Here is a 13488-nt window from a genome sequence, read left to right as displayed (position 1 = left end):
AGGAGTCACTCACACAGCGACAGGGACGCACTATCGAGGGGTAAGTCTCACAGCGACAGGGACGCACTATCGAGGGGTCACTTACACAGAGACAGTGACGCACTATCAAGGGGTCACGCACACAGCGACAGGGACGCACTATCGAAGGGTCAGTCACACAGTGACAGGGACTCACTATCGAGGTCAGTCACACAGCGAAAGGGACGCACTATTGAGGGTTTAGTCACAGAGTGACAGGGACATACTATCGAGGTCAGTCACGCAGCGACTGGGACAGACTAACGAGGGGTAAGTCACACAGCGACAGGGACGCACTATCGAGATCAGTCACAAAGCGACAGGAACGAACTATCGAGGGGTCACTCACACAGTGACAGGGACGCACTATCGAGATCAGTCACAAAGTGACAGGGACGAACTATCGAGGGGTTAGTCACACTGCGACAGGGACGCACTATCGAGAGGTCAGTCAAAGAGTGACAGAGATGCACTGTCTAAGTCAGTCACCCAGTGACAGGGACGCAGTATCGAGGGGTCAGTCACTCAGTGACAGGGACGCACTATCGAGGGGTCTGTCACACAGCGAAAGGGACGCACTATCGAGGTCAGTCACACCGCAACAGGGATGCACTATCGAGGTCAGTCACACAGTAACAGGGACATACTATCAAGGCCAGTCACACAGTGACAGGGATGCACTATCGAGGTCAGTCACACAGCGACAGGGACGCACTATTGAGGGGTCAGTCACACAGTGACAGGTGTGCACTATCGAGGTCAGTCACACAGTGACAGGGACGCACTATTGAGGGGTCTGTCACACAATGACAGGGACGCACTATAGAGGTCAGTCACAGAGCGACAGGGACACACTATCGAGGGGTCAGTCACAGCCACAGGGACGCACTATCCAGGGGTCAGTCACACAGTGACAGGGACGCACTATCGAGGGGTCAGTCACACAGCGACAGGGAGGCACTATCGAGGTCAGTCACACAGCGAAAGGGACGCACTATTGAGGGGTCAGTCACACAGTGACAGGGACGCACTATCGAGGGGTCAGTAACACAGTGACAGGGACGCACTATCGAGTTCATTAACACAGTGACAGGGATGCACTATCGAGATCAGTCACACAGTGACAGGGGCGCACTATCGAGGGGTCAGTCACACCGCGACAGGGACGCACTATCGAGATCAGGCACACAGTGACAGGGACGCACTATCGAGAGGTCAGTCACACAGTGACAGTGACGCACTGTCGAGGTCAGTCACGCAGTGACAGGGATGCACTATCGAGGGGTCAGTCACTCAGTGACAGGGACGTACTATCGAGGGGTCTGTCGCACAGCGACAGGGACCCACTATCGAGGGGTCAGTCACACATCGACAGGGACGCACTATCGAGGTCAGTCACACAGCGACAGGGACGCATTATCGAGGGGTCAGTCACTCAGAGACAGGGCTGCACTAACGAGGTCTGTCACCCAGTGACAGGGATACACTATCGAGGGGTCTGTCGCACAGCGACAGGGACCCACTATCGAGGGGTCAGTCACACATCGACAGGGACGCACTATCGAGGTCAGTCACACAGCGACAGGGACGCACTATCGAGGGGTCAGTCACACATCAACAGGGACGCACTATCGAGGGGACACTCACACAGCGACAGTGACGCACTATCAAGGGGTCACGCACACAGCGACAGGGATGCACTATCGAGGGGCCAGTCGCACAGCGACAGGGACGCACTATTGAGGGGTCAGACACACAGTGACAGGGACTCACTATCGTGGGGTCAGACACACAGTGACAGGGACGCACTATCGAGGTCAGTCACACAGCGAAAGGGACGCTCTATTGAGGGTTTAGTGACACAGTGACAGGGACGCACTATCGAGGGGTCAGTAACACAGAGACAGGGACGCACTATCGAGATCAGTCAAACAGCGACAGGGACGTACTATTGAGGGGTCAGTCACACAGCGACAGGGACGCACTATCGAGGAGACACTCACACAGCAAGAGGGACGCACTATCGAGATCAGTCACACAGCAACAGGGATGCACTATCGAGGGGTCAGTCACACAGAGACTGGGACACACTAACGAGGGGTAAGTCACACAGCGACAGGGATGCACTATCGACGTCAGTCACACAGTGACAGGGACACACTATCGAGGTCAGTCACACAGCGACAGGGACGCACTATCGGGGTCAGTCGCACAGTGACAGGGACACACTATCGAGTTCAGTAACACAGTGACAGGGATGCACTATCGAGGTCAGTCACACAGTGACAGCGACGCACTATCGAGGTCAGTCACACAGTGACAGGGAAGCACTATAGAGGTCAGTCACACAGCGACCGGGAAACACTAACGAGGGGTAAATCACACAGCGACATGGAAGCTCTATCGAGGGGTCAGTCACACAGTGACAGGGACACACTATCGAGGGGTCAATCGCAGAGCAACAGGGACGCACTTTCGAGGGGGCGGTCACACATCGACAGGGATGCACTATCGAGGACAGTCACCCAGTGAAAGGGACGCACTAACGAGGAGTCACTCACACAGCGACAGGGACGCACTATCGAGTGGTCAGTCACACAGCGACAGGGACGCACTATCGAGGCGTCAGTCACACAGCAACAGGGACGCAATATCGAGTGGTCAGTCACACAGCAACAGGGACGCACTATCGAGATCAGTCACACAGCGACAGGGACGTACTATTGAGGGGTCAGTCACACAGTGACAGGGACGCACTATCGAGGAGACACTCACACAGCAACAGGGACGCACTATCGAGATCAGTCACACAGCGACAGGGACGCACTATTAAGGGGTCAGTCACACAGTGACAGGGACGCACTATTGAGGGGTCAGTCACACAGAGACTGGGACACACTAACGAGGGGTAAGTCACACAGCGACAGGGACGCACTATCGGGGTTAGTCGCACAGTGACAGGGACACACTATCGAGTTCAGTAACACAGTGACAGGGATGCACTATCGAGGTCAGTCACACAGTGACCGCGACGCACTATCGAGGTCAGTCACACAGTGACAGGGCTGCACTATCGAGGTCAGTCACGCAGTAACAGGGACGCACAATCGAGGGGTCAGCCACACAGCGACAGGGACGCACTATCGAGGGGTCAGTCACACAGCGACAGGGACGCAATAACAAGGGGTCAGTAACACAGCAGCAGGGACACACTATCGAGGAGTCAGTCACACATCGACAGGGACGCACTATCGAGGTCAGTCACAAAGCGACAGGGACGCACTATCGAGGGGTCTGTCGCACAGCGACAGGAACGGACTATCGAGGTCAGTCACACAGCGACAGGGACGCACTTTCGGGGTCAGTCACACAGTGACAGGGACACACTATCAAGGTCAGTCACACAGTGACAGGGACGCACTATCGATGTCTGTCCCACAGTGACAGGGACGCTCTATCGAGGTCAGTCACACAGTGACAGGGACGCACTTTCGAGGTCAGTCACACAGTGACAGGGACGCACTATCAAGCTGAGTCACACAGCGACCGGGAAACACTGACGAGGGGTAAATCACACAGCGACAGGGAAGCTATGTCGAGGGTTCAGTCACACAGTGACAGGGACACACTATCGAGGGGTCAGTCACACAGCAATAGGGACGCACTATTGAGGGGTCAGTCACACATCGACAGGGACGCACTATGGAGGTCAGTCACACAGCGACAGGGACGCATTATCGAGGGGTCAGTCACTCAGTGACAGGGATGCACTATCGAGGTCAGTCACACAGTGACAGGGACACAGTATCGAGGTGAATCAAACATTGACATGGACGCACTATAGAGGTCAGTCACACAGCGACCAGGAAACACTAACGAGGGGTAAATCACACAGCGACATGGAAGCTCTATCGAGGGGTCAGTCACACAGTGACAGGGACACACTATCGAGGGGTCAGTCACACAGCAACAGGGACGCACTTTCGAGGGGTCAGTCACACATCGACAGGGATGCACTATCGAGGACAGTCACACAGCGACAGGGACGCATTATCAAGGGGTCAGTCACTCAGAGACAGGGCTGCACTATCGAGGTCAGTCACACAGCGACAGGGACGCACTATCGAGGAGTCACTCACACAGCGACAGGGCGCACTATCGAGTGGTCAGTCAGACAGCAACAGGGACGCACTATCGAGGGGTAAGTCACACAGCATCAGGGACGTACTATTGGGGGGTTAGTCACACAGTGACAGGGACGCACTATCGAGATCAGTCACACAGCAACAGGGATGCACTATCGAGGGGTCAGTCACACAGAGACTGGGACACACTAACGAGGGGTAAGTCACACAGCGACAGGGATGCACTATCGACGTCAGTCACACAGTGACAGGGACACACTATCGAGGTCAGTCACACAGCGACAGGGACGCACTATCGGGGTCAGTCGCACAGTGACAGGGACACACTATCGAGTTCAGTAACACAGTGACAGGGATGCACTATCGAGGTCAGTCACACAGTGACAGCGACGCACTATCGAGGTCAGTCACACAGTGACAGGGAAGCACTATAGAGGTCAGTCACACAGCGACCGGGACACACTAACGAGGGGTAAATCACACAGCGACATGGAAGCTCTATCGAGGGGTCAGTCACACAGTGACAGGGACACACTATCGAGGGGTCAATCGCAGAGCAACAGGGACGCACTTTCGAGGGGGCGGTCACACATCGACAGGGATGCACTATCGAGGACAGTCACCCAGTGAAAGGGACGCACTAACGAGGAGTCACTCACACAGCGACAGGGACGCACTATCGAGTGGTCAGTCACACAGCGACAGGGACGCACTATCGAGGCGTCAGTCACACAGCAACAGGGACGCAATATCGAGTGGTCAGTCACACAGCAACAGGGACGCACTATCGAGATCAGTCACACAGCGACAGGGACGTACTATTGAGGGGTCAGTCACACAGTGACAGGGACGCACTATCGAGGAGACACTCACACAGCAACAGGGACGCACTATCGAGATCAGTCACACAGCGACAGGGACGCACTATTAAGGGGTCAGTCACACAGTGACAGGGACGCACTATTGAGGGGTCAGTCACACAGAGACTGGGACACACTAACGAGGGGTAAGTCACACAGCGACAGGGACGCACTATCGGGGTTAGTCGCACAGTGACAGGGACACACTATCGAGTTCAGTAACACAGTGACAGGGATGCACTATCGAGGTCAGTCACACAGTGACCGCGACGCACTATCGAGGTCAGTCACACAGTGACAGGGCTGCACTATCGAGGTCAGTCACGCAGTAACAGGGACGCACAATCGAGGGGTCAGCCACACAGCGACAGGGACGCACTATCGAGGGGTCAGTCACACAGCGACAGGGACGCAATAACAAGGGGTCAGTAACACAGCAGCAGGGACACACTATCGAGGAGTCAGTCACACATCGACAGGGACGCACTATCGAGGTCAGTCACAAAGCGACAGGGACGCACTATCGAGGGGTCTGTCGCACAGCGACAGGAACGGACTATCGAGGTCAGTCACACAGCGACAGGGACGCACTTTCGGGGTCAGTCACACAGTGACAGGGACACACTATCAAGGTCAGTCACACAGTGACAGGGACGCACTATCGATGTCTGTCCCACAGTGACAGGGACGCTCTATCGAGGTCAGTCACACAGTGACAGGGACGCACTTTCGAGGTCAGTCACACAGTGACAGGGACGCACTATCAAGCTGAGTCACACAGCGACCGGGAAACACTGACGAGGGGTAAATCACACAGCGACAGGGAAGCTATGTCGAGGGTTCAGTCACACAGTGACAGGGACACACTATCGAGGGGTCAGTCACACAGCAATAGGGACGCACTATTGAGGGGTCAGTCACACATCGACAGGGACGCACTATGGAGGTCAGTCACACAGCGACAGGGACGCATTATCGAGGGGTCAGTCACTCAGTGACAGGGATGCACTATCGAGGTCAGTCACACAGTGACAGGGACACAGTATCGAGGTGAATCAAACATTGACATGGACGCACTATAGAGGTCAGTCACACAGCGACCAGGAAACACTAACGAGGGGTAAATCACACAGCGACATGGAAGCTCTATCGAGGGGTCAGTCACACAGTGACAGGGACACACTATCGAGGGGTCAGTCACACAGCAACAGGGACGCACTTTCGAGGGGTCAGTCACACATCGACAGGGATGCACTATCGAGGACAGTCACACAGCGACAGGGACGCATTATCAAGGGGTCAGTCACTCAGAGACAGGGCTGCACTATCGAGGTCAGTCACACAGCGACAGGGACGCACTATCGAGGAGTCACTCACACAGCGACAGGGCGCACTATCGAGTGGTCAGTCAGACAGCAACAGGGACGCACTATCGAGGGGTAAGTCACACAGCATCAGGGACGTACTATTGGGGGGTTAGTCACACAGTGACAGGGACGCACTATCGAGGACAGTCACACAGCGACTGGGACGCATTATCGAGGGGTCAGACACTCAGAGACAGGGCTGCACTATCGAGGTCAGTCATACAGTGACAGGGCTGCACTATCGAGGTCAGTCACCCAGTGACAGGGACGCACTATCGAGGGGTCAGTCATACAGTGACAGGGACGCACCATTGAGTGGTCAGTCACACAGCGACAGGGACGCACTATCGAGGCGTCAGTCACACAGCAACAGGGACGCACTATCGAGTGGTCAGTCACACATCGACAGGGACGCACTATCGAGATCATTCACACAGCGACAGGGACGCACTATTGAGGGGTCAGTCACACAGCGACTGGGACACACTAACGAGGGGTAAGTCACACAGCGACAGGGACGCACTATCGACGTCAGTCACGCAGTGACAGGGACACACTATCGAGGTCAGTCACACAGTGACAGGGACGCACTATCGGGGTCAGTCACACAGTTACAGGAACGCACTTTCGAGATCAGTCACACAGCGACAGGGAGGCACTATTGAGGGGTCAGTCACACAGCGACAGGGACACACTATCGAGGTCAGTCACACAGTGACAGGGACACACTATCGAGGTCAGTCACTCATTGACATGGACGCACTATCGAGGTCAGTCACACAGTGACAGGGAAGCACTATAGAGGTCAGTCACACAGCGACCGGGAAACACCAACGAGGGGTAAATCACACAGCGACATGGAAGCTCTATCGAGGGGTCAGTCACACAGTGACAGGGACACACTATCGAGGGGTCAGTCGCAGAGCAACAGGGACGCACTTTCGAGGGGTCAGTCACACATCGACAGGGATGCACTATCGAGGATAGTCACCCAGTGAAAGGGACGCACTATCGAGGAGTCACTCACAAAGCGACAGGGACGCACTATCGAGTGATCAGTCACACAGCGACAGGGACGCACTATCGAGGTGTCAGTCACACAGCAACAGGGACGCACTATCGAGTGGTCAGTCACACAGCAACAGGGACGCACTATCGAGATCAGTCACACAGCGACAGGGACGTACTATTGAGGGGTCAGTCACACAGTGACAGGGACGCACTATCGAGGAGACACTCACACAGCAACAGGGACGCACTATCGAGATCAGTCACACAGCGACAGGGACGCACTATTGAGGGGTCAGTCACACAGTGACAAGGACGCACTATCGAGGGGTCAGTCACACAGAGACTGGGACACACTAACGAGGTGTGAGTCACACAGCGACAGGGACGCACTATTGACGTCAGTCACACAGCGACAGGGACGCACTAACGGGGTCAGTCGCACAGAGACAGGGACACACTATCGAGTTCAGTAACACAGTGACAGGGATGCACTATCGAGGTCAGTCACACAGTGACAGCGACGCACTATCGAGGGGTCAGTCACACAGCGACAGGGCGCACTATCGAGTGGTCAGTCAGACAGCAACAGGGACGCACTATCGAGGGGTCAGTCACTCATCGACAGGGACGCACTATCGAGGGGTCAGTCACACAGCGACAGGGACGCACTAACAAGGGGTCAGTAACACAGCAGCAGGGACACACGATCGAGGGGTCAGTCACACATCGACAGGGACGCACTATCGAGGTCAGTCACAAAGCGACAGGGACGCACTATCGAGGGGTCACGCACACAGCGACAGGGATGCACTATCGAGGGGCCAGTCACACAGCGACAGGGACGCACTATCGAGGGGTCAGACACACAGTGACAGGGACTCACTATCGTGGGGTCAGACACACAGTGACAGGGACGCACTATCGAGGTGAGTCACACAGCGAAAGGGACGCACTATTGAGGGTTTAGTCACACAGTGACAGGGACGCACTATCGAGGGGTCAGACACACAGTGACAGGGACTCACTATCGTGGGGTCAGACACACAGTGACAGGGACGCACTATCGAGGTGAGTCACACAGCGAAAGGGACGCACTATTGAGGGTTTAGTCACACAGTGACAGGGACGCACTATCGAGGGGTCAGACACACAGTGACAGGGACTCACTATCGTGGGGTCAGACACACAGTGACAGGGACGCACTATCGAGGTGAGTCACACAGCGAAAGGGACGCACTATTGAGGGTTTAGTCACACAGTGACAGGGACGCACTATCGAGGGGTCAGTAACACAGAGACAGGGACGCACTATCGAGGTCATTAACACAGTGACAGGGACGCACTTTCGAGATCAGTCACAAAGCGACAGGGACGAACTATTGAGGGGTCAGTCACACCGCGACAGGGACGCACTATCAAGGTGTCACTCACACAGCGACAGGGACGCACTATAGAGGTCAGTCACAGAGCGACAGGGACACAATATCGTGGGGTCAGTCACACAGCGATAGGGACGCACTATCGAGTGGTCAGTCACTCAGCCACAGGGACGCACTATCCAGGGGTCAGGCACACAGTGACAGGGACTCACTATCGTGGGGTCAGTCACACAGTGACAGGGACGCACTATCGAGGTCAGTCACACAGCGAAAGGGACGCACTATTGAGGGGTCAGTCACACAGTGACAGGGACGCACTATCGAGGTCAGTCACACAGCTAAAGGGACGCACTATTGAGGGGTCAGTCACACAGTGACAGGGACGCACTATCGAGGAGTCAGTAACACAGTGACAGGGACACACTATCGAGGTCATTAACACAGTGACAGGGACGCACTATCGAGATCAGTCACACAGTGACAGGGACGCACTATCGTGAGGTCAGTCACACAGTGACAGTGAAGCACTGTCGAGGTCAGTCACGCAGTGACAGGGACGCACTATCGAGGGGTCAGTCACTCAGCGACAGGGACGCACTATCGAGGGGTCTGTCGCACAGCGACAGGGACGCACTATTGAGCTCAGTCACACAGTGACAGGGATGCACTATCGAGGTCAGTCACACAGCGACAGGGACGCACTATCGGGGTCAGTCACACAGTGACAGGGACACACTATCGAGGTCAGTAACACAGTGACAGGGACGCACTATCGGGGTCAGTTACACAGTGACAGGGACACACTATAGAGGTCAGTCACACAGTGACAGGGACACACTATCGAGGTCAGTCACACAGCGACAGGGACGCACTATCCGGGTCAATCACACAGTGACAGGGACGCACTTTCGAGGGGTCAGTCACAAAGTGACAGGGACGCACTATCGAGGTCAGTCACACAGCGACAGGGACGCACTATCGAGGGGTCAGTCACACAGCGACAGGGACGCACTATTGAGGGGTCACTCACACAGCGACAGTGACGCACTATCAAGGTGTCACTCACAAAGCGACAGGGACGCACTATCGAGGGGTCAGTCACACAGCGACAGGGACGCACTAACGGGGTCAGTCGCACAGAGACAGGGACACACTATCGAGTTCAGTAACACAGTGACAGGGATGCACTATCGAGGTCAGTCACACAGTGACAGCGACGCACTATCGAGGGGTCAGTCACACAGCGACAGGGCGCACTATCGAGTGGTCAGTCAGACAGCAACAGGGACGCACTATCGAGGGGTCAGTCACTCATCGACAGGGACGCACTATCGAGGACAGTCACACAGCGACTGGGACGCATTATCGAGGGGTCAGACACTCAGAGACAGGGCTGCACTATCGAAGTCAGTCATACAGTGACAGGGCTGCACTATCGAGGTCAGTCACCCAGTGACAGGGACGCACTATCGAGGGGTCAGTCATACAGTGACAGGGCTGCACTATCGAGGTCAGTCACCCAGTGACAGGGACGCACTATCGAGGAGACACACACAGCGACAGGGACGCACCATCGAGTGGTCAGTCACACAGCGACAGTGACGCACTATCGAGGCGTCAGTCACACATCGACAGGGACGCACTATTGTGGGGTCAGTCACACAGCGACTGGGACACACTAACGAGGGGTAAGTCACACAGCGACAGGGACGCACTATCGACGTCAGTCACACAGTGACAGGGACACACTATCGAGGTCAGTCACACAGTGACAGGGACGCACTATCGGGGTCAGTCACACAGGTACAGGAACGCACTATCGAGATCAGTCACACAGCGACAGGGAGGCACTATTGAGGGGTCAGTCACACAGCGACAGGGACACACTATCGAGGTCAGTCACACAGTGACAGGGACACACTATCGAGGTCAGTCACTCATTGACATGGACGCACTATCGAGGTCAGTCACACAGTGACAGGGAAGCACTATAGAGGTCAGTCACACAGCGACCGGGAAACACCAACGAGGGGTAAATCACACAGCGACATGGAAGCTCTATCGAGGGGTCAGTCACACAGTGACAGGGACACACTATCGAGGGGTCAGTCGCAGAGCAACAGGGACGCACTTTCGAGGGGTCAGTCACACATCGACAGGGATGCACTATCGAGGATAGTCACCCAGTGAAAGGGACGCACTATCGAGGAGTCACTCACAAAGCGACAGGGACGCACTATCGAGTGATCAGTCACACAGCGACAGGGACGCACTATCGAGGTGTCAGTCACACAGCAACAGGGACGCACTATCGAGTGGTCAGTCACACAGCAACAGGGACGCACTATCGAGATCAGTCACACAGCGACAGGGACGCACTATTGAGGGGTCAGTCACACAGTGACAAGGACGCACTATCGAGGGGTCAGTCACACAGAGACTGGGACACACTAACGAGGTGTGAGTCACACAGCGACAGGGACGCACTATTGACGTCAGTCACACAGCGACAGGGACGCACTAACGGGGTCAGTCGCACAGAGACAGGGACACACTATCGAGTTCAGTAACACAGTGACAGGGATGCACTATCGAGGTCAGTCACACAGTGACAGCGACGCACTATCGAGGGGTCAGTCACACAGCGACAGGGCGCACTATCGAGTGGTCAGTCAGACAGCAACAGGGACGCACTATCGAGGGGTCAGTCACTCATCGACAGGGACGCACTATCGAGGGGTCAGTCACACAGCGACAGGGACGCACTAACAAGGGGTCAGTAACACAGCAGCAGGGACACACGATCGAGGGGTCAGTCACACATCGACAGGGACGCACTATCGAGGTCAGTCACAAAGCGACAGGGACGCACTATCGAGGGGTCACGCACACAGCGACAGGGATGCACTATCGAGGGGCCAGTCACACAGCGACAGGGACGCACTATCGAGGGGTCAGACACACAGTGACAGGGACTCACTATCGTGGGGTCAGACACACAGTGACAGGGACGCACTATCGAGGTGAGTCACACAGCGAAAGGGACGCACTATTGAGGGTTTAGTCACACAGTGACAGGGACGCACTATCGAGGGGTCAGACACACAGTGACAGGGACTCACTATCGTGGGGTCAGACACACAGTGACAGGGACGCACTATCGAGGTGAGTCACACAGCGAAAGGGACGCACTATTGAGGGTTTAGTCACACAGTGACAGGGACGCACTATCGAGGGGTCAGACACACAGTGACAGGGACTCACTATCGTGGGGTCAGACACACAGTGACAGGGACGCACTATCGAGGTGAGTCACACAGCGAAAGGGACGCACTATTGAGGGTTTAGTCACACAGTGACAGGGACGCACTATCGAGGGGTCAGTAACACAGAGACAGGGACGCACTATCGAGGTCATTAACACAGTGACAGGGACGCACTTTCGAGATCAGTCACAAAGCGACAGGGACGAACTATTGAGGGGTCAGTCACACCGCGACAGGGACGCACTATCAAGGTGTCACTCACACAGCGACAGGGACGCACTATAGAGGTCAGTCACAGAGCGACAGGGACACAATATCGTGGGGTCAGTCACACAGCGATAGGGACGCACTATCGAGTGGTCAGTCACTCAGCCACAGGGACGCACTATCCAGGGGTCAGGCACACAGTGACAGGGACTCACTATCGTGGGGTCAGTCACACAGTGACAGGGACGCACTATCGAGGTCAGTCACACAGCGAAAGGGACGCACTATTGAGGGGTCAGTCACACAGTGACAGGGACGCACTATCGAGGTCAGTCACACAGCTAAAGGGACGCACTATTGAGGGGTCAGTCACACAGTGACAGGGACGCACTATCGAGGAGTCAGTAACACAGTGACAGGGACACACTATCGAGGTCATTAACACAGTGACAGGGACGCACTATCGAGATCAGTCACACAGTGACAGGGACGCACTATCGTGAGGTCAGTCACACAGTGACAGTGAAGCACTGTCGAGGTCAGTCACGCAGTGACAGGGACGCACTATCGAGGGGTCAGTCACTCAGCGACAGGGACGCACTATCGAGGGGTCTGTCGCACAGCGACAGGGACGCACTATTGAGCTCAGTCACACAGTGACAGGGATGCACTATCGAGGTCAGTCACACAGCGACAGGGACGCACTATCGGGGTCAGTCACACAGTGACAGGGACACACTATCGAGGTCAGTAACACAGTGACAGGGACGCACTATCGGGGTCAGTTACACAGTGACAGGGACACACTATAGAGGTCAGTCACACAGTGACAGGGACACACTATCGAGGTCAGTCACACAGCGACAGGGACGCACTATCCGGGTCAATCACACAGTGACAGGGACGCACTTTCGAGGGGTCAGTCACAAAGTGACAGGGACGCACTATCGAGGTCAGTCACACAGCGACAGGGACGCACTATCGAGGGGTCAGTCACACAGCGACAGGGACGCACTATTGAGGGGTCACTCACACAGCGACAGTGACGCACTATCAAGGTGTCACTCACAAAGCGACAGGGACGCACTATCGAGGGGTCAGTCACACAGCGACAGGGACGCACTAACGGGGTCAGTCGCACAGAGACAGGGACACACTATCGAGTTCAGTAACACAGTGACAGGGATGCACTATCGAGGTCAGTCACACAGTGACAGCGACGCACTATCGAGGGG

General features: G+C 55.6%; 1 protein-coding gene across 1 annotated transcript in view; it reads right to left on the bottom strand.

Annotated features, from left to right (window-relative positions):
* The window catches only part of ptprnb (protein tyrosine phosphatase receptor type Nb), a 316865-nt gene that overhangs the window by 105457 nt on the left and 197920 nt on the right, over nt 1-13488 (bottom strand). The window lies entirely within an intron of this gene.

Source organism: Carcharodon carcharias, chromosome 12 (assembly GCF_017639515.1).
Source record: "Carcharodon carcharias isolate sCarCar2 chromosome 12, sCarCar2.pri, whole genome shotgun sequence".
Lineage (NCBI taxonomy): Eukaryota > Metazoa > Chordata > Chondrichthyes > Lamniformes > Lamnidae > Carcharodon > Carcharodon carcharias.
Note: the sequence above shows the minus strand (reverse complement) of the source record. Positions and strands in the feature narration are given on the sequence as shown.